Genomic DNA, 19,458 nt, shown 5'->3' with positions numbered 1-19,458 from the left:
AAGGCACGCGGCGACCCACTGAACACGGGGTTGCAACCCACTTTTGAGTCAAGGCCCACCAGTTGAGAACCAAGGTTCTATGTACTATTATATCTGCAGATAGACACATTATAGTGGAATTCTAGTGGCCTTTCCTCCATCACACATCCAGAGGAAGGTCAGCTCAATAGAAACAATAAAGGGACATTTCATAAATAATATTACCGCCATGTCTGGTTTCCCTCAGAGCGATGTCACTGAATCTGAGGTCGGCGTAGGTGACGGCGTCAGTCATGTTGGCTTTCATGTATCAGAGCGATGAGGACTGAGGATGATTTATTGTATCAGAAGAGGAAGGAAGTCAAATCTGTTCTGTTTATAGGAGGGGAATCACACTCGGGTGGCTTTACTTCCACAATTATAAACAGTGCTGAATGCCGCCCAGCAGATCCCCCATCACCTGCCTGCAACTTTATTTAACTTTAATCATTTATTTTTAGCATTTGAAGCTGAACACCGAGCAGATGTAAAAGGTATTCAGTGCAGCTCTGTATTCATTAATACAAATGTATACATTATACACAAGCAGTGTAAGTACCTGAATGTGACCTGATTTCATCCTCTTGCAGTTTCCTGTACAGCAGAGGTAGAGTGTGAGAGGAAGAAGCAGCACAAGGGGCCTGTTCATGTGCAGACAAGAAGCATGCTGATAGGAGAAGAGAGCAGAGTGACAGAGGGGTGAGCTTACCACTACTCTGCTTCTCCTTTCACCATCCAGTCAAAGGTTGGTTGGGGGTGGCTCCAGGATGACCTTGGCTCATAGGAAGTGGCATTAATGATGTTGGCCATCAGACTGAGGACAGCTAATGAGTCATTACCCTTTCATGTTTTTATTGTTGTCTGTGACCCCTCTGGATATATTCACCCTCTTTTTGCCCTGGTGTCCATTATCTTCATCATAGAAAGAAATGATACATCCAAAATGTGTCACAGGAAAAGAAGGTGGAGGGGGGAGGTTGTTCCAATGTGAACACTTGTTTCAGTGCAAACCATTTAAAACGGGATTTCCTCTAACTTCCTGTTGTGTCTCTGGGACAGGAAGTAAAGGAAAATCTCTCTCCAACTAAAGACAGACAACTCAGCCTTGCTAAGCCTTATCTACACTTCAATGGTCTCCATGGAATGAAAGTGCTCCTGGGATTTGTGATGTCATCAGAAGCCACTGATCATCTCTCTGAGTCTCCACCCCCCTTCCTTGGAGCTCTTATAATACAAGGAAGGATGGTGACCGATGAGGTCTTACTAATGCTTTGTATAGGGCAGATTACACATATCTCTCTCTCTCTGTAGTCTATACCTTTTATAATATAAGGAAGGATGGAGACAGATGAGGTCTTACTAATGCTGTGTATAGGGCAGATTACATCTCTCTCTGGAGTCTATACCTCCTATAATACAAGGAAGTATGGAGACAGATGAGGTCTCATTAATGCTTTGTATAGGGCAGATTACATCTCTCTCTGGAGTCTATACCTCCTATAATACAAGGAAGGATGGAGACAGATGAGGTCTTATTAATGCTTTGTATAGGGCAGATTATGTCTCTCTCTCTGGAGTCTATACCTCCTATAATACAAGGAAGGAGGGAAGACAGATGAGGTCTTACTAATGTTTTGTATATGGCAGATTACATCTCTCTCTGGAGTCTAGACCCCCTTTTTTTTTCTTTACAAGAAAGTATGTTTTCTTCCTTATAGAAACTGCAGCATGACATTGCATGCTACCATTGAGTCTATGATCTTCCAGAACACCCAGATATTTCTTGATCACCGATTTGCCCAGTGACATTTCCCGGCCTAGAGTGTATGATGCATGCATGTTTTAGCCCCCAAGTGCAGAACTTTACATATAGATGCCAAGGATTGTATTCCACTACATAGCTTGGTAAACTCAAACACCCTCCATGTATGTGATGTCCACTGAGCCCTTTTTCATGGCTGTGTGACTCTGACCCAACCTTTGGACTGATGCATACAATGTCTGTCCAGCGTATAGCTGAGCCAATGTCACGTGCTCAGCATTACTGGCACTAGGTGGAGCTGAGGAGGAAAGGAAATGCTCCTCAGCCTCATCTATTGGCCATAATGTCATGTGTCATTGGCTCATCTATATAAGGTGCAGAACTTGTATACATCATCCCCTTATTGTTTATATTGCGGTAAGAAGAAACACAACATAAACTAATAAATGAGACTTAATTTTTTTTAATTAAACAGATATTACTGCACAAAGTTCAATACTTCAAATGCCTACTAAAACTGGGAAGAGCAGATAAATACCAAAATCCTAATTTCCATTTCCAAACCAACAGACACAAAGATACAATTATATGTCAGCGACCAGCTTTGACGTTTTACTATGTAGCAATACGGTATATGTAAACCCTGACAAGGAATTATTTGCTCCCTTTTTGGTCTGTTTGATATTCCTTTGGACACATTTTTTATATCTGTTATATGTACATCTGATTGTGTTTCTTTATTTTATTAAATGTTATTATATATAACATGCCTTCTTTATCACCATCAAAGATATAACTATGTGACCCCAGCCAGAGAGCGTTATAACTGTCCAAAGAGTTAAATACAGGATCTGATGACCATCATTCCATCCAGTCATCTTGGAGGGGATCTTGTGCTGATCACAAGAAACATCCAAAGTCCAATGTGTGATCACTGCTCGCCCGGGAATTCCAGGAGGCTGTATTGTCCTTCTGCTGGAGCCTAAACCTCTGACCCAGACTGCAGCTCCTGAGAAGGATGTTCACCGGGGGTGTACAAAGCATTCTGAAGGACCTCATCTGAAACCTAAAAGGAAAGATTGACAGTCAGTGTCACCTGATATATTCCTCTATACGCTCCATTATAAAGAAGGTCTCATTATTGGTGTCAGTGATATAAAATATGTCCCATGGTTGGTGCCGGTGGGTTAAAATAAGCCCCGTGGTTGGTGTCGGTAGGATGAAGAATAACCATTGCTCTGCTACTTACAAGAACTATACTATGACTGTAGAGCAGGAGATCATTTTGCCCAACAATCACAACCGCCGTGCTGGCTGTTGGAACAGAGAGCATTCCATCACTCAGCATGCCACGGCCACTCTGTCAAGTGCCAATGCCCTGAATCCTGTGGGACATGGATACTGCCAAACAATGTCCAAACTCCTAGGGGGGGTCCTCCAGGTTCCAGAACACTTGGCAACCATGCTTGTGAATTTTGAATGAAGGACAAACACTTATTTTCCCTATATCTTCTAATAACTGGTTATTCCATGACCAGGTAATCAGGAGATGAGTCTTACCACATGAGTAGCCGGTATCTTCTGGTAGATCTGAGAGTTGTCATATACACGGGGAAGTTCCTTGTTTCCGAGACTGTCACTGATGAAGATACTTTCCATCTTCTTCTCCAGCTGCACCCGCTGTGATTTGTTTTAAAAGGAATACAAAGTACAGATGAGCAAAGTGATCCACTGGGTCTGAGATCACTGATTGGATCTATCTGGGAATATCTGGTATAAACTAGGAAGAGAGACTGTGATCGGTAAGACATTCATGGCGAGAGAGACTGTGGTAACTGAAAAAAAGAGACCACAGATATTAAAGGAATGGGGAAGAGAATGTAATAACTTGGGGAATGGAATGTGGGAACTGGGGAGGAGATGCTGCTGGAACTGTTAGGACAGACCACCAGGAATAGGGTAAGAGAATGCCGGAAACTGGAAGAGAGACTATGGGAACTAGGGGGAGATTCTGCAGGAGCTGGGACTGCGAAGAGAGATTGTGGGAACAGGTAGGAGAGCCTTCTGGTACTTAGGACAGACTGCTGGGAATGGGGAATGTAAGAACTTGTAGGAGAGACTATGGAAACTAGGGGGAGAGCCTGCAGGAGCTGGTATTGCAAGTAGAGACTGTGGGAACAGGGAGGAGAATCTGCTGGAACTTAGGACAGACTGCTAGGAATGGGGTAAGAGAATGTAAGAACTTGTAGGAGAGACTATGGAAACTAGGGGGAGAGCCTGCAAGAAGTGGGAAGAAAGACTGCAGGAACTTCAGGAAGAGACTGTAGAAACCAGAAGGAGATACAGCTGGACGTAAGAGAGGAGAAAGTTTGTGGTAAGTGGAGGGTGAAGAGACTGGGGGAACCCAAAGGAAAGACTATAAGAATTAGAGGGAAGAGACTGCGGGAACTGGGAGTAGACACTGGGAATTAGTAGGGCAGACAGTGGGTAGATTGCATGAACTATGAGGAGAGATCATATGAACAAGGTGAGCTAAATGACTATCTAATGCCTGAGGTGCAAGACAGACTGTCCCCAAACATATGGGCAGCAATGTACTTTAAATAGGCCAGTGATCTTATGCAATGACAATGGCCTACACCAACACCAGTGGCTCTAATACTGTTCATTGAGCCAACAGAGCACAACCAACTACTATGACCTGCCATTTCTCCAAAGGACCACCTCATAGAGAAGCCATCTACTTGCAGGATTTGTAGTACACAGTGTTTCCATTTTATATGGACAAATGGCCATGCTGGTGGTGAGCCTGGTGGCTGTATAATGCCTGGGGTGCAAGACAGACTATCCAACAACACCCCAAGGACCATCTGTAGACTCCCTGACACTAAGGATGGGATTATGTACCTAGAATAGGGGGAGCAAAGTCCACACCTCCCATCATGTTCTTGGACAATCCACATCTACACTGTGGTGGTTGGATGAAGCTGTGCTGCACATTTGGCCAACGATGTACTTGAATAAGCCAGTGACCTTCTGCAATCACCATGGCCTCAACAACACTAGTGGCTCTAGTACTGTTTAATGAGCCTGTAGACCATAGCCAACTACCCACGGACTGCCTTTTCCCCATAGGACATCATGGAGGTGCCATCTACTTGCACACTTTGAACCATAGTGTTTCCATTAAATAGGGAGGAACAGATGGCCATGCTACTGCTCAGTCAGGTGACTGTCTCATGTCTGGGTCTGAAGACAGGCTATCCAACAACTCTCCACAGAACATATTGAGACTTTCTAGCACCAAGGATGGGATTATGTAACTAGAATTGGGGGGGGGGGGGGCTTTCACAACTTTCACAACTCCCATCTTGTTCTTGGACAATCTACATCTACGCATTCCATGGTAGGTGGATGAAGTTGTCTGTGCTACCTGTGTGGGTATAAACCTTATACTCGTTAGAACGAAAAAGTGGCTTGGAGAGGCAACACAATGTCTTCAACATTAAATGAAAAGTCCAGTTACATGTGAATAACTACTGCTAGCTCTCCAGGGAACACTGGTCGGGCAGGTAAGAAAACCCATCCTAGGCACTACAGTGCTCATTCAGTTATGATGGTAAGTTTATCTCACTCTAGTTATTCATGCTTTCATTTATTTTCTTGTTGTGCTAGTGGATATTTCATATGATAGACAGTGCAGTCAACATATTTGTTAAACTGATTCTGCCCAAATTAGGTGCATAGGGACTCACTGTTTTTATCTCTCACTCTTTATAGGACAATAAACCTTTGGCAGCAAAGGAACATCTAGAGATCAACATATCTTTTTCCTTACTTTTAAGTTTTTGGTTCCTCCGCCGTAGAAGAAAAGAGAGGATTGCCAGAATGAGCACCGCCGCAACCAGGCAATGGATGACCATCTGGATCGGTGGTGAGATCATAGGACTGAAAGCATAATAATATCACATTAATAAAATAAATAGCTCATTGAAAAACAGGTTTTGCTGTAATATTCATCCTTCAATCTGGAGCGGTCCTCTGCAGTGACTCCTACCTACCACTAAATGTCACAAGTCTTCCATATTGAATGATGGTCAGTGTTCAACCCCTTGCTCCAAACCCAGTCATTATTGTGCAGTTTGGGCTCAGAGTATTACTGCATTGAACTGCACTCACCCATCACATTCGTAGCACCATTCACAAACACACACTATATATTGTGGCAGGCTGGCCGGGTCCGTGGATCATAAATCACAAATGTATGTGCCCGAGTTTGCCTACCACTGACTTGGGGGTCACTCCATCTAACCCCAAGAGACTGCTACAGTAGCAATATGTCTTTGCTGACAATGAACTATTCAGAAAGGAACTTAAAATAGATGTAACCTCTAAATCAGTGCTTCTTAAAGTGTTGGTCGCGACCCCATATGGGTCCCGCAAGTGAACAGGGGGGGTCGCAATCTGAGTCCCCGGCCAGGACCGCCATCACCACTGGGGGGGAGAGAAGAGGAGAGAGACACTGACCGGCGCAGGGGGAGAAGAGGAGAGAGACACTGGCCGACGCAGGGGGGGGGGAGAGACCGACCGACGGGGGAAAGAGGTGACAACGACCGACGTTGGGGGAAAGAGGGGAGAGACACCTTCCAACGCTGGGGTCCCTTAAAAATGTCCTCGGCCAAAAAGGGGTCACGAGTGGAGAAAGTTTAGGAAGGTCTGATCTAAATGACTTAGAAGTTGATTTGCACTGTGCACCCTGGAGGGAGCCGTGTATAAGACTACCAACATTTTTTGAAGCCAATAACTCCGATGTCTGCCAGGATTTGAACTCAGGGGTCTATCAGGACCATCACTAAGAAATGAACTGGGGTCATTGTTAGGATCATCACCAAGACTTAAAGCTCAGGTGTCTGTCAGAACCATTACTGAGACAGACACCCCATTTGTTGTCCATCAGGACCATGATCTAGACAAGAGCTCAGATGTCCATCATGACCTTCACCCAGACAGGAACCCAGGGGACCATTAGGAAAACCATGCATACAGAAACCTGGATGTTCATTTGGAACATCACACATACAGAAAATTAGATGTCCATCAGGAACATCACCCAGAAAGGAAATTGGGTATCTAACAAAAACATCACCCAGACACGAACCCAGGTTTCGAATAGGGCCAACACCCAGCCAAGGAATAACTTGTCCAACAGGAATATCACCCAGACAGGAAATCAGGCGTTCATGCAGACAGAAAATCATGTTTCCATCAGGAACATCACCCAGACAAGAAACCAGTTCCCCTTCAGGAATGTCATCCAGACAGGAAATCAAGTGTCCATCAGGAACATCAACCTGACAGGAAATCAAATGTCCATCAGGAACATCACCCAGACAGGAAATCAGTTAGCCATCAGGAACATCACCCAGACAGGAAATCAGTTCCCCATCAGGAACATCACCCAGACAGAAAATCAGTTCCCCATCAGGAACATCACCCAGACAGAAAATCAGTTCCCCATCAGGAACATCACCCAGACAGGAAATCAGTTCCCCATCAGGAACTTCACCCAGACAAGAAACCAGTTCCCCTTCAGGAATATCATCCAGACAGGAAATCAGTTAGCCATCAGGAACATCACCAAGGCATAAAATCAGTTCCCCATCAGGAACATCACCTAGACAGGATAGCAGGTGTCTATCAGAAACATCACCCAAAACATGGGCAGTTGCGCAATTTACTTGTGCTCCCTCTCAGAAACAGAGCCACTTAGCTCGCAACTCTGACTCACAATGCAACTCTGACCAAGGTGGACTTCACAATGCAACTCTGACCAAGGTGGACTTCAGAATGCAACTCTGACCAAGGTGGACTTCAGAATGCAACTCTGACCAAGGGGGACTTCACAATGCAACTTTGATCAAGGGGGCCTTCACAATGCAACTCTAACCAAGGGGGACTTCACAATGCAACTCTGACCAAGGTGGACTTCACAATGCAACTCTGACCAAGGGGGACCTCACAATGCAACTCTGACCAAGGGGACTTCACAAGGCAACTCTGACCAATGGGGACTTCACAATGCAACTCTGTCCAAGGTGGACTTCACAATGCAACTCTGACCAAGGGGGACTTCACAATGCAACTCTGGTCACGGGGGACTTCACAATGCAACTGTGACCAAGGTGGACTTCACAATGCAACTCTGACCAAGTGGGACTTCACAATGCAACTCTGACCAAGGTGGACTTCACAATGCAACTCTGACCAAGGGGGACTTCACAATACAACTCTGACCAAGGGGGACTTCACAATGCAACTCTGATGCAACTCTGACCAAGGTAACTTCACAATGCAACTCTGACTAAGGTGGACTTCAGAATGCAACTCTGACCAAGGGGAACTTCACAATGCAACTCTGACCAAGGGGGACTTCACAATGGAACTCTGACCAAGGGGGACTTCACAATGCAACTCTGACCAAGGGGGACTTCACAATGCACCTGTGACCAAGGTGGACTTCACAATGCAACTCTGACCAAGGGGGACTTCAGAATGCAACTCTGACCAAGGGGAACTTCACAATTCAACTCTGACCAAGGGGGACTTCACAATGCAACTCTGACCAAGGGGGATTTCACAATGCAACTCTGACCAAGGTGGACATCACAATGCAACTCTGACCAAGGTGGACATCACAATGCAACTCTGACCAAGGGGGACTTCACAATGCACAGGTATTCATGTAGAAAAATATGATAAGGGAAATTAGGGGTGCCATACCTTTCCAAGAGCAATTTGGTAACCAATCGCTGGCCTGAATGAGCGAAGCGCGCTTTCACTATCGATTCCTCACAGGCGGGGAGCGCATTTGGTATCACTCCGCCTGTGACAGGAGGCGGGGCTATAGAGGAGGCATCTGCTTATGCGGCTCTGCTCCCTCCGCTGCCGCCTCGCTTCCTCTAGCGCTGGCTTAGTTGGCACCGCTGATTCTTTCCCGCGGCTCTTCAAGTTCCCCCTTATGCCACCACCAGCCCTGGGAATGGTCACAACTAGGTCTTATTTTCGGGGTAGGTCTTATATTTTAGCAATTCCCAAAAATAGTACTAGGTCTTATTTTCAGGGGAAACAGGGTAGGTGTAATAAAATATACATTTTAAACTATACATACCTTCCCACAATTCTGCAGCATTCTTTAGCCACCGTTTTACTCCAGACTCCCCTGCCAGACAACATAGACAAGTCATTGGCATCACTTTTCTCTATTGTATGTAAGCAATGCATCTTGGTCACCTACTCCATCCCACCCTGCTGATGTAAGAAGGGAACATAGGTCATCCCTCAGCCCACTCAGCCTCTCCTCTCCTCTTGTCAGCAAGCTTTTAGTATAAAAATGCAGCCCTGTGCTCACTGTCCCTCCCCCGGTGTGAGTTCTGTTGTGCAGCAAATTAGGCCTGGGTCACCCCTGTACGTTTTGTAGCGCCTTCAACGCTCTATGAACGCTCTACAAAACGCTCAAACAGGAAAATCCCATTGTATTCTATGGGTATGGTTCACACCTTGCCGTATTTCAGCCCGTCTGAACGCGCTACAAAACGGCCTACGCCTGAAAAGGTGCATGAGCTTCTTTGCGGCATTTTTGTCGCACGTTTCCATTGGGATACAGCCAAGTAGCCCTTGGAAACGCGCGTTTGTCGCGACAAATGCGCATATTCGATACGCCTAGGTGTGAACAGAGCCTTAGAGGAAGCAAATACGGAGGCAGATTCTGGTACTACCATTAGCTGTTTTAAAATACACACATTAAAACATACATACCTCCCAAAATATTTTCCATTGTGCTTTTCCACTCTTGTGATTCGGGATCCCCTGTCAGACAACAAAGAGAAGTCAGCAGCCTCACGTTTCATCTTTGATGAGCTCATTACCACCAGCGTTAGAATAGTGCCCACTGCAATGCAGTACTGCCTGACTGGCTCACAGCTCTGCCCCGTAAGGTATTACAGGAAGCTAATGTTATATTTGCACATGCCAAATAAATAATTGAAGTACACAGGGCATATGTAATACGACCTGTCCTTTTACACTGATGGCACACCCCCTTGCTCTTGCTGTCAATATTGCAGCCAGGAATTGTTGTTTAACCCCTTGGTGACGGGAGACAAACACCACAAGGTGCCCGAATGACTGCTCACGTACACTGTACGTGATCAGTTTTTTGCAGCTCTGTAAATGCTGGAAACCGCTGAGAATCAGTGGTTATCGTTCATTAATGGATGGGTCAGTATTGAGGTACTCCTTTCAGGAATCGGGTGTCTGACAGTGAGAGCAGAGCCACATTTGCGGCTCTTGCCGTCACTCTGACAGCCGGTATAGATCGGGAAATCTTGATGTATACTGGCTTTTTTTCTTCTAAACGTTAAAGGATAACTATGAGGGGGGCGCTTTTCACTCACCTCATAGTTCTAGCCGACCTGTGACAATGAGACTGTCACAGGTCGGCTCAGTAGATCGGGAGGTGAGCGAACATATATCGGCGTTCGCTCACCTCTCGATCCTGTCACGGCTCTCTGCGGTGACAGGGGGAGGGGCTGGATTCCCCCCACTCCGATCCGCCATCGCTGACTGGCGGATCGGACGGGGGAGTGGGTGGGTACAGCTGGCTCTGCCTCTAGATAGGCAGAGCCAGCTGTCACTCACGCAGCTGGGCGGATCTCGACATCGATGTCGGGATCCGCTCCGGCTGTGGCCCTGACCCCATAGTTCTCCTTTAAGCAATAGAAACATTTAGCTACATGTTTCTATTCCTGAAACAATATTGTAGTTTTCTGAATTGTTGGAACAATCAGAAAACCTTTAGTTACATAGTTACATAGTATTTGAGGTTGAATAAAGACACATGTCCATCAAGTCCAACCTATTGTGTGTGTGTGTGTGTGTGTAAAGATCCCCGAGTCATCTCGTTTTTAGGAGTACTTGTACCCCTGTATATTACCGTTTCTCAGGAAATCGTCCAAAAGCTTCTTGAACGATTCCACACTATTAGCTGAAATCACTGCTTGTGGCAACGAGTTCCAGACCCTAACCGCTCGAACTGAGAAGAACCCCCTCCGCCCCTTGTGTTTGAATTTTTTTTCTACCAGTTTCAGGTGGTGGCCTCTAGTCTTTGTTACGGAATTAATCGTAAAGAGTTTGTTGCTAATGTTGCTTTGACTATGGAACATTTTGTACATGAAAATCATGTCCCCCCTTAATCTCCTTAGTTCCAGCGTGAACATATTTAAATTTAGTAACCGTGTCTCATAGCTCTGGTCCTCCATCCCTTTGATGAGTTTGGTTGCCCTTCGCTGGACTTTCTCCAGTTCAAGGACATCCCCTCTGTGTACCGGTGCCCAAAACTGCACCGCATACTCCAGGTGAGGCCGAACCAGTGATGTGTAAAGTGGCAAAATTATAGACTTATCCCTGCAAAAAATTCCCTTCTTGGGACATCTGATTTAGTGACATCTGATCCTGAAATGCTGCAGGATCAGTGTCACTAGAGTTATCATTGGCTGTTCTGAAGTTTGAAGAAGCCTAATGATAACCAAAAATGAATGAATTAAATTATCAAGCAGTATTAGTGAGATTAATTCACAATGACTGCTTGATATAATTAAATAAACAAAATAAAAAAGTTAAAAAAATAAACGAGGTGTAAAAATTAACAATAAATGTAACAAATAAAATGTATATATTTAAATATATTTTATACTTTTAATAATATAAAAAAATAACCCCTTACAATTGAAGGGGCTGAGCTGCAGATTTGTTTTTCACTCTAAGAGGTTAATTTTTTAACCCCCTCATGACAGTGATGTTCAAATTATGTGGCTGTCACAAAGTGACACTTAGTGACATTGTATGCCAGGTGACCACATTTAGCTTTAGTGTTTAGAGAAAAAATATTAAAATGTTAGGTTTTAGTTTAAGGCCGAGAAGTACAGAAACATTTCAAAACATCTAGGGTTGTGAGGTTTTTACAAATAAAAGACAAACAAATGAATGTATGTAGTGCATTTTTTTTAACTGGGGAAAAAGTGTTTTCTTTATATTTTTTCTTGTTTTTTTATATTTTATTTGTTAAGTGAGGCGTTAGGTACACATATGTGATATAAATATATAACCCTATCTGTCCTCTAAAAAACAATATATAATATATAAATTTTGCACATTTGCTAATATAATGTAACTACCCCTAATGATGTGTGTCCCGTTGGGTGGGTGCTGAAACTTGCAGCCCCGACTCCAGTAGACACCATACAGTGAAGGGCAGCTCCCTCTTCACCTCGTCCATTCAGAAAATGCCTTGTATTCTTTGCACAGGATTCAAGGTGTTCTGTGATTGGATTAGGGGAGATTAGATTGTTCGCCCCCTCCTCCTCCTTCATTCACAGAACACCTTGCTTCTGGCCATTGTAGATTCTGTAGGTCTAGATGAGTGGCCACCTTTTTTTTCTCTTCAGCCTCTGCCAGAAGCTAAGGTAGGGCTATTTAGGTCTCTGCCACTGTCCAGTTTAGGACCCTCTAGTTCCAGACAGGCAGATAGGAAACCAAACTCTTTTCCAGCTAAGGGTCTGGGAGGCAATGGACCTCCCACAGCTGCTATATTCTCCCCAGGTAGCTGTCCCAGTGGCAATGACCACCTCACAGAGACATCCCCATTAGGGAGAGTCTTGAAGGTAACAAACCTTCTTAAAGGTCACTGCAAATATGTATTCTCTTCATCAGCCCACATCGCTAGAATACAACCCTCAGTGATGATTGTCCAACACAGAAAAAAAATATTCATAGCCCCATACATTGTGACCTCTCACTAACTACCGAGAGAACACTAAACAGCAGCTGGCAGAATCAATCAATGCCAATGGCTTACCAACCCAATGAGTTCAGACAACATAAACTAAGCTCAAGCTGGCTATAGCCAAGCTGCAAACACCACGTTCACATAGGGACGCCCCAGCTTAAGGCATGGTCCCTACAACTACAAGTGGCCACAACATTGTCTTGGTTGTCGCCATCAGGAAAAAAGCCCTAAGATATCCCATGCAGCCACCACTGGCGTGCATGTAGACAGGAAGTGGCAGCAAAGAGGCTGAAGTCATAAACACTGAGATGGAACTACGGATTACTGAAACAGTGAAACAATTATTTCATTTATAAAATGATATACAATTCATAATGCAGCAGTAAACTGACACTCAATTGGGATTTATATCTGAGCATTGAAAGATATATCTGATCATGCTTGTTCCAGGGCAACAACTCTGCGTACAGTCAAGCCAGAATGACAGACCTGGAATAAGCACCTTCACAAGCAAGTCAGTAATGGAAGCTCCCATAGATCCATGCCAGTAGGTTAATTTTAACATATAATGTTGGAGACTTACCCATCACACACATAACAATGACGCAGAGAAATAAGTTCATCATCTTTGCCCTTCTCAGTTGAACCATTGCAGGTGGAGGTAGGAATGCAGCACAGTCTACACCGACACTAACTTCCCGAGAAACAAGTCAGCTCTTTGATAGAACATAGGATGGGGTACAGGAAGGGGCATTGCATAATATTTTTAGGGTGAAGAGGTGAGATCCTATCAGACTGACAAACATTTCTACTGAACAGCTCAATGTTCAGAGTGGAAATTACTATAACAGAGCCTCAGATAGCAGTAAAAATCCAACGGGGCTTCTTTTGGCTGTATATTAGGCATCCTTGATACATCAAAGCACAGAACAATTACCGAGTTTGCTTTCCTCACCATTCCTGGTATTGTGAGTAAGCGGTCACCTATGACACTTGGTGCCTTTATGGATTTTGTGATAATGAAATCAGTAAAGCAGACCTCTACTATTCCTTGTCCAGTGTGTGTCTGACCTTTGCACACTTCTTGTTGCTTTGGATTTGCGCCTCCATTAACCCCTTGCCGTCCGCCCATCGTAAAATTATGGGCGGACGGCAGATCCTTCCTGGCGGGGTCACGTAAATGTACGTCTTTTGTTTTCTGCTCGCGCACACCCCTGAGCAGAATCCTGCCCGGAAGGATAACAGCTGTTACCGGCTGTCTCATGAGAGGACCGGCACAGCGGCTGCTGGGAGAGAGAAGCAGGAGAGATCAGCATTTCCCACCACTGATCTCTCCCCCTTCTCTCTCTCTCTATAAAGTCGGAGGCGATGTGTTTTACATCACTTCTGCCTTTTAGCTGTCATTTCTCCGGGTGGGAGCCAGAGAAGAAGCTGATGAAGCAGATCTCTGCTTCGTCAGCTTCTTTTGGGGTCCCTAGGTGACATTAGGGGTATTGGGGACCCCTGATGTCTCCATTCAGAAGATCTGTCATTTTTTTCTTGCTATCACATTGGGGGGACTTTTAGCCCCCTATGTGATAGCAATCAAGTTAAGTGTAAAAAATAAGCTTAAAAAAAAGTGTAAGCAAAAAAAAATTAGTCGCATATTAAAAGAAACACCCAAAAAAGTGTTAAGTTCCCTGCCCCCACGGACTTATATACGTAAATACACTTCGGGCGCGCCTACGTGCAAAAACAACGATTGCACCGCACACGCTACATATCACCACGAACGTCGCAGTGAGAATAATAATTCTCGGCCCATCAATCACCGATAACACGAAACTGATGAGCGGTAAAAGCTTTTAAAGCGCCGCCTATGACCAATTTTAGGCATGGTAGTTTTTTGTGATTTTGTGGGTGAGCGCAAATTTAAAGAATGACATGTTTGGTGTCTATTATATTAAATACCACCAAAAGAAAGCTCTCTGTGTCCCTAAAAAATGGTATAAAAATAATTTCAGTACAGCGTTGCATGAAGGAATAAATGTCAGTCAATCAGGAGAGGTGGACCTGATGAAGAACTTTCTCCTTCAGGTCACTCCTCTGCGGATTGACAGCAGGCAGTGGGCGGGTTCAATTGCCAGCCTGCTACTGGATATTGCATTTCAAAATATCCAACAGCAGGCTGGGGATGGCTCCCATCAATAAACTTTAAAAAAAGAAAAATGCAGTAACATTAAAAAAAAAACTAAACTTTAAACAATTTAAAAAAGCTAAATCAATGCAAAATTAAAAATGCAAACCAAAAAAATTTAATAAAGTTAAATAAACCAAAATAAAAAAATCCCCAACAATGTTTGGGTTAGTTAGTTTCAATAATTCTTTTGTAAATTTATTATATTGTTAAAAATCACATTATTTAACATCTATAAATCCAATCAAATTTTCCAATCTAAGAAATACTATTGTAAACAGTAAAAATTTTATATGTGAAACAAATGTTTAAATTAACGTATTTTTCAGTTTCAGCCTGAAAAATTTGTTTGCAGTAGGTGTGTTGCGGTGTACAGACAGACCCCGGGTTATGTACAAGATCGGTTCTGTAGGTTTGTTCTTAAAGGAGAAGTGCTCCAGCTGCGGCGTCTCAGTATATAGGGAGCTGTAGCTCGCGGTATACTGAGCTTAGGGTGACGGGAGGACAATAGTTTGTGTCCTCCCGTTACCCCAAGGAGAACTATGGGGAAAAGCCCCGACCCCATAGTTCTCCTTTAAGTTGAATTTGTATGTAAGTCAGAACAGGTAAATTTTTAACTCCAGCATAGGGAAGGGTCACGTTTGTTTTGCTGTCTGTGCCCCTTGTTCAGAAGATCTCACCTCACTTTCTGTCCCTATGACAACTGGATTTTGAAAATTGTGGGCTGTCATGGAAACAAGGACTGGGATAAAGCTTCAGTGAAGATGTAGGCGGGTTTCTTTGGTTTATGCAGTGGGTTCCACCTCGTGATGGCGGCGTGTACCCACGTGTTCAACCATGCAGCACCGGGCATCCATTCACTCGTTGTTTGTTGCCCTGGCCATCTTTATAGTGACTCAGACTCTTGTAACACTATGGACACAGGGACATGGTATTCACTGCCTCAGGCAGGCTCTTAGCACTTCCTCCCCCATGGGGGACAAGCCCACCACTGAGAGCAACCTATGTCTGGCCTAGCCCGTATTACTACCGTCTTTCACCACATACTTTCCTCTGCATGGTTACAGCCACGGTGCAGTCCATCACCAATACGCTTGAAGAACCCCTTCCATCTCAGAGGTTGGAAGAAGGATCAGTCCACACACACAGAGAGCCTTTTTATAACTTTACTTTAGTGTCTTCTTATATACAATATATTACAAGTTTTCAGTCATCCCAATTTCTGATGACGGCACATTACTTCAAGGATAGTTACTAACAGATAGCAGAGAGGCGGCGAGTCAAGGTGCAGCCCAGAGCCAGTGGAGAGGTGTTGCCAGAGTCATGTATCTTCAGTGTCGTGAGTAGTTCCATCTAGACAGTGCCGCCCCTGCCCTCTTCCCCCCCCATCCCCCCTAGGGAAAGCTGAGAATTAGCCACAACAACTACATGATGACAGGCCTGGTCCGGTCCCCTCCCATGGACCAGCTTTCCATAGGAAATCAGCCTAAGTCTCCTGTGTTCTGCACCCGCACGTTCTCCCCTCGGCTGCCCCCCCCCAAAATTATATATCTGCTCTCCCTGGACACAGAGTTTTCCTTAGGACAGAGCTACCATTCACTCTACATGGACTCTCTCAGTCACTCCTATGACCTATGGGGGCATCTAGTGGCATATTGTCATGCTGCATCCTGTCCACTATCCTTCATGCGCAGATCGAAAACTGGAAATTTGGCTACAGAAAAGGCAGACGTGCCTCGCGCCTGAAGCGCCGACACATCCAGTGGACCAGGTAGGAGCAAAACAGCCGCACACCAGGAGATTACACCTCATAGGAGACCACAGGCAGCAACAGCAGCAAATATAACTATAGACCAAACTAACAGGCCACACAGCCCAGATCCATGCAAGGTACCATAACCTTTTGAGACTGGAAAGGATACCCCAAAGGACAGTCTTCTGCACCTTATATGGCACCTTTAGAAGCCCAAGTGTGCAGACCTCATCCAGGAGAGCCAGCACTGGATGGCCTGACAGGGTCAATGTAGGAGCATGAAAATTGTGGTCCTGCGGATCTTGGGACAAGAAACAAGAGGGGTGAGTGAGGCAGAGGTCAATCAATTTATAGAGTTACTGGCCCTGGGAGGTTAAAGGGGAGGAGCTTCAACCACAGGTATTCTGCCATGTTGGCACGAGGAAAGCAATTGTTCAACTTGGACTGAGAAATGCCTCCGGAAGTCAGACGAGGACTACGTCCAGATTTTTTGAGAACTTTACTTGTCCAGCTGATTCAAGAGGAGTCTGCTGACTTCAAAGAACATTCAACAGGTTTTCTTGCGGGAAGCTGAAATTACATCAATAGCTCCGCCTTTTGCAGTACCGTGTTCAGAGTGCAGGTGACCACCACAGTTGCTGACGAGCCCCGTTCACTGCTGAGGCTTTTCAAGAGAGTGAGAAAAGTTTGATCAGAGGACAATTCAATGCCTAGGATTCCAGCCATTGGTCAACTTGACTTTGGAAACGCACGCTGAACTTATGTCCGAGTTTCTTAGTGCCACTGACAACAAAATGCTTTCTTTCCATGGAACGTGCACATGGCATTGTTTACTTTTGCGCTGAAATAGCCTACTGCTGAGCCTAGCCTGGGAAGTCGCCCGATCTCCCGCAGCAATGTAGGCTCGTTGGTCTAGGGGTATGATTCTCGCTTAGGGTGCGAGAGGTCCCGGGTTCAAATCCCGGACGAGCCCATTGTTTAGCGCATTTCTTGCCATTTGAAAGGGAAGCATGGTTGTGAACGTGGCTGAGTTTGTAACTTTTTTTATCTCCCCTTTCCTGTTGGGGAGTTTTCTGTAACCCCTTTCTGGACTTTCCATTGCTCTCCTTCTGTCCCATAGACACAGAAGTACTGAGAGGCTGCTGGAGACACTGGCCACCAGGATATATAGAGGGGTGAATCCTCCAAGCAGCCCTGTCTGTAAACCCTTCCAGACGCTACCAACAATTTAACAAAATGCCTTTTCATACACTTTAAAGAAAACCTAACCCTTCTTCCAGTTGGTTTTCTGTATAAATCAGCCACAGCCTGAGTAGAGAAGCCTGTCCCCCGCCAGCATGCTGTAGAGAAGGACCCTTGCTCTCTGTGTGAAAGCAGTGGTGTCTCTGCAGAGGTCCAATGCCCCCCTGTCCCTCCTAGGCCAGTCCTCTACAACCTCTACTCTTCAGTTGAGAAAATCTGTTTTCTAGAATAAGGATGATTCATTCAAAAGGGGATTTTTTTTTTATATTTCTCAGTCTGATGTGCTTTTTTAAATAGCATATGTTGCATCTTAACTTCCTCCAGACATCCTGTGTGGCAGCGGACTCATGTATGTATGGACAGAGTGCATTTTTCTATCCTGGACGGATCTTCAGAACTCTGAGGGATGGAGATGGAGGCTTGTTATGTCTGTGCGATGGTGTTGTGTACATCAGGTGAGTCTCCGCTCCGATCTCCTCATCTTCCTCTCTCTAGGTACATTGTGATCGGGTGAAGAAGGAAGTGACACAACTTTATAATGTTACAACTGCAGCAACAGATAATCTGAGATGGCGAAATCCAATCATTAAGCAACGTAGAGGAATATTTCTAAAATGAGTCGGAGCAAAACAAGAAGATCAATTCTATATTACCCATCATTACGTATGACAAACACATACAGGTATTCCTCACTTAACGACCGAGTTCCGTTCCTACGACCAGGTCGTTAAGTGAGGAACTCTATACAGTACTGTACTGCATTGGTACAGTACTGTATGGTGTTGCAGATGTAGAGTACATCGGGCAATAAAATACTTACCGGGACCCGCAGTGACGAACGGAGTACATCACTATCGCCGGCGAGACGTCGCACTGGCGCTGCCACGTTCCCGCACGTAAGGTCGGAGGTCGGTCGTAAGTGCGAGTGGTCGCAAAACAGGTAAGTCGGTAAGTGAGGAATATCTGTAGTTCAGATACACATATGGGAGTGCACGCTGTAGAAATCCCTAAACAATTTACAAATAATCAATATATAACTAACAATTAACAATTTAATTTGGGTGAATTAACCCACCAAAAGTGTATGTGCAGACTTGCAATTAGTGGTGCACCAAAATGGAAATTTCAAAACCGAAACAAAACCGAAATGTCAGACCGAAACAGAAACTGAAAATGTTTTTGATTTTATTTTTTATTTCTTTTGTATAAACTTTAAATTTTTTTTTTATTTATTAATTTTTCATTAAATGTTTTTATTTTTTTACTTTACTTTTAGGGGCTTCGGGGAAACATCGGGGATCTAAACAGACCCCTGATATTTCCCTTTTAGAATAGAAAAAGAGATTGAGGACACAAAGTCCTCAGAGACACACAGAGTCCTCAATCTCTTTTTCTGCAGCCCCTGTTATCAACGATCAGGATTCCTCAATACTGAGTGTTCCTGATCATTCATAACATGAGGACAGAGTATGATTACCATAACCACAATCATGAATGAACAGGAAGTGATGTAGGAGGAGATGTAGATCACTTCCCATTCATTCATAATTGAGGATATAGTAAACATACTCTGTCCTCAATTATCTACAAACGCTCAGCGATCACTGGCTGCTTGTACCCGCTCTCCTCTCTGACACGCTGTCACAGAAGTCTGAGAGAGTTTT

General features: G+C 44.6%; 1 non-coding gene across 1 annotated transcript; it reads left to right on the top strand.

The window, feature by feature from the left end:
* Positions 1 to 17,453: 17,453 nt before the first annotated feature.
* TRNAP-AGG lies at positions 17,454 to 17,525 on the top strand. The gene has a single exon. It is a non-coding gene; the product is annotated as a tRNA-Pro (tRNA).
* The last annotated feature ends 1,933 nt before the right edge of the window (positions 17,526 to 19,458 follow it).

This window comes from Nanorana parkeri, unplaced genomic scaffold (genome assembly GCF_000935625.1).
Source record: "Nanorana parkeri isolate BGI_ZX_2015 unplaced genomic scaffold, ASM93562v1 scaffold2530, whole genome shotgun sequence".
Classification (NCBI taxonomy): domain Eukaryota; kingdom Metazoa; phylum Chordata; class Amphibia; order Anura; family Dicroglossidae; genus Nanorana; species Nanorana parkeri.
Note: the sequence above shows the minus strand (reverse complement) of the source record. Positions and strands in the feature narration are given on the sequence as shown.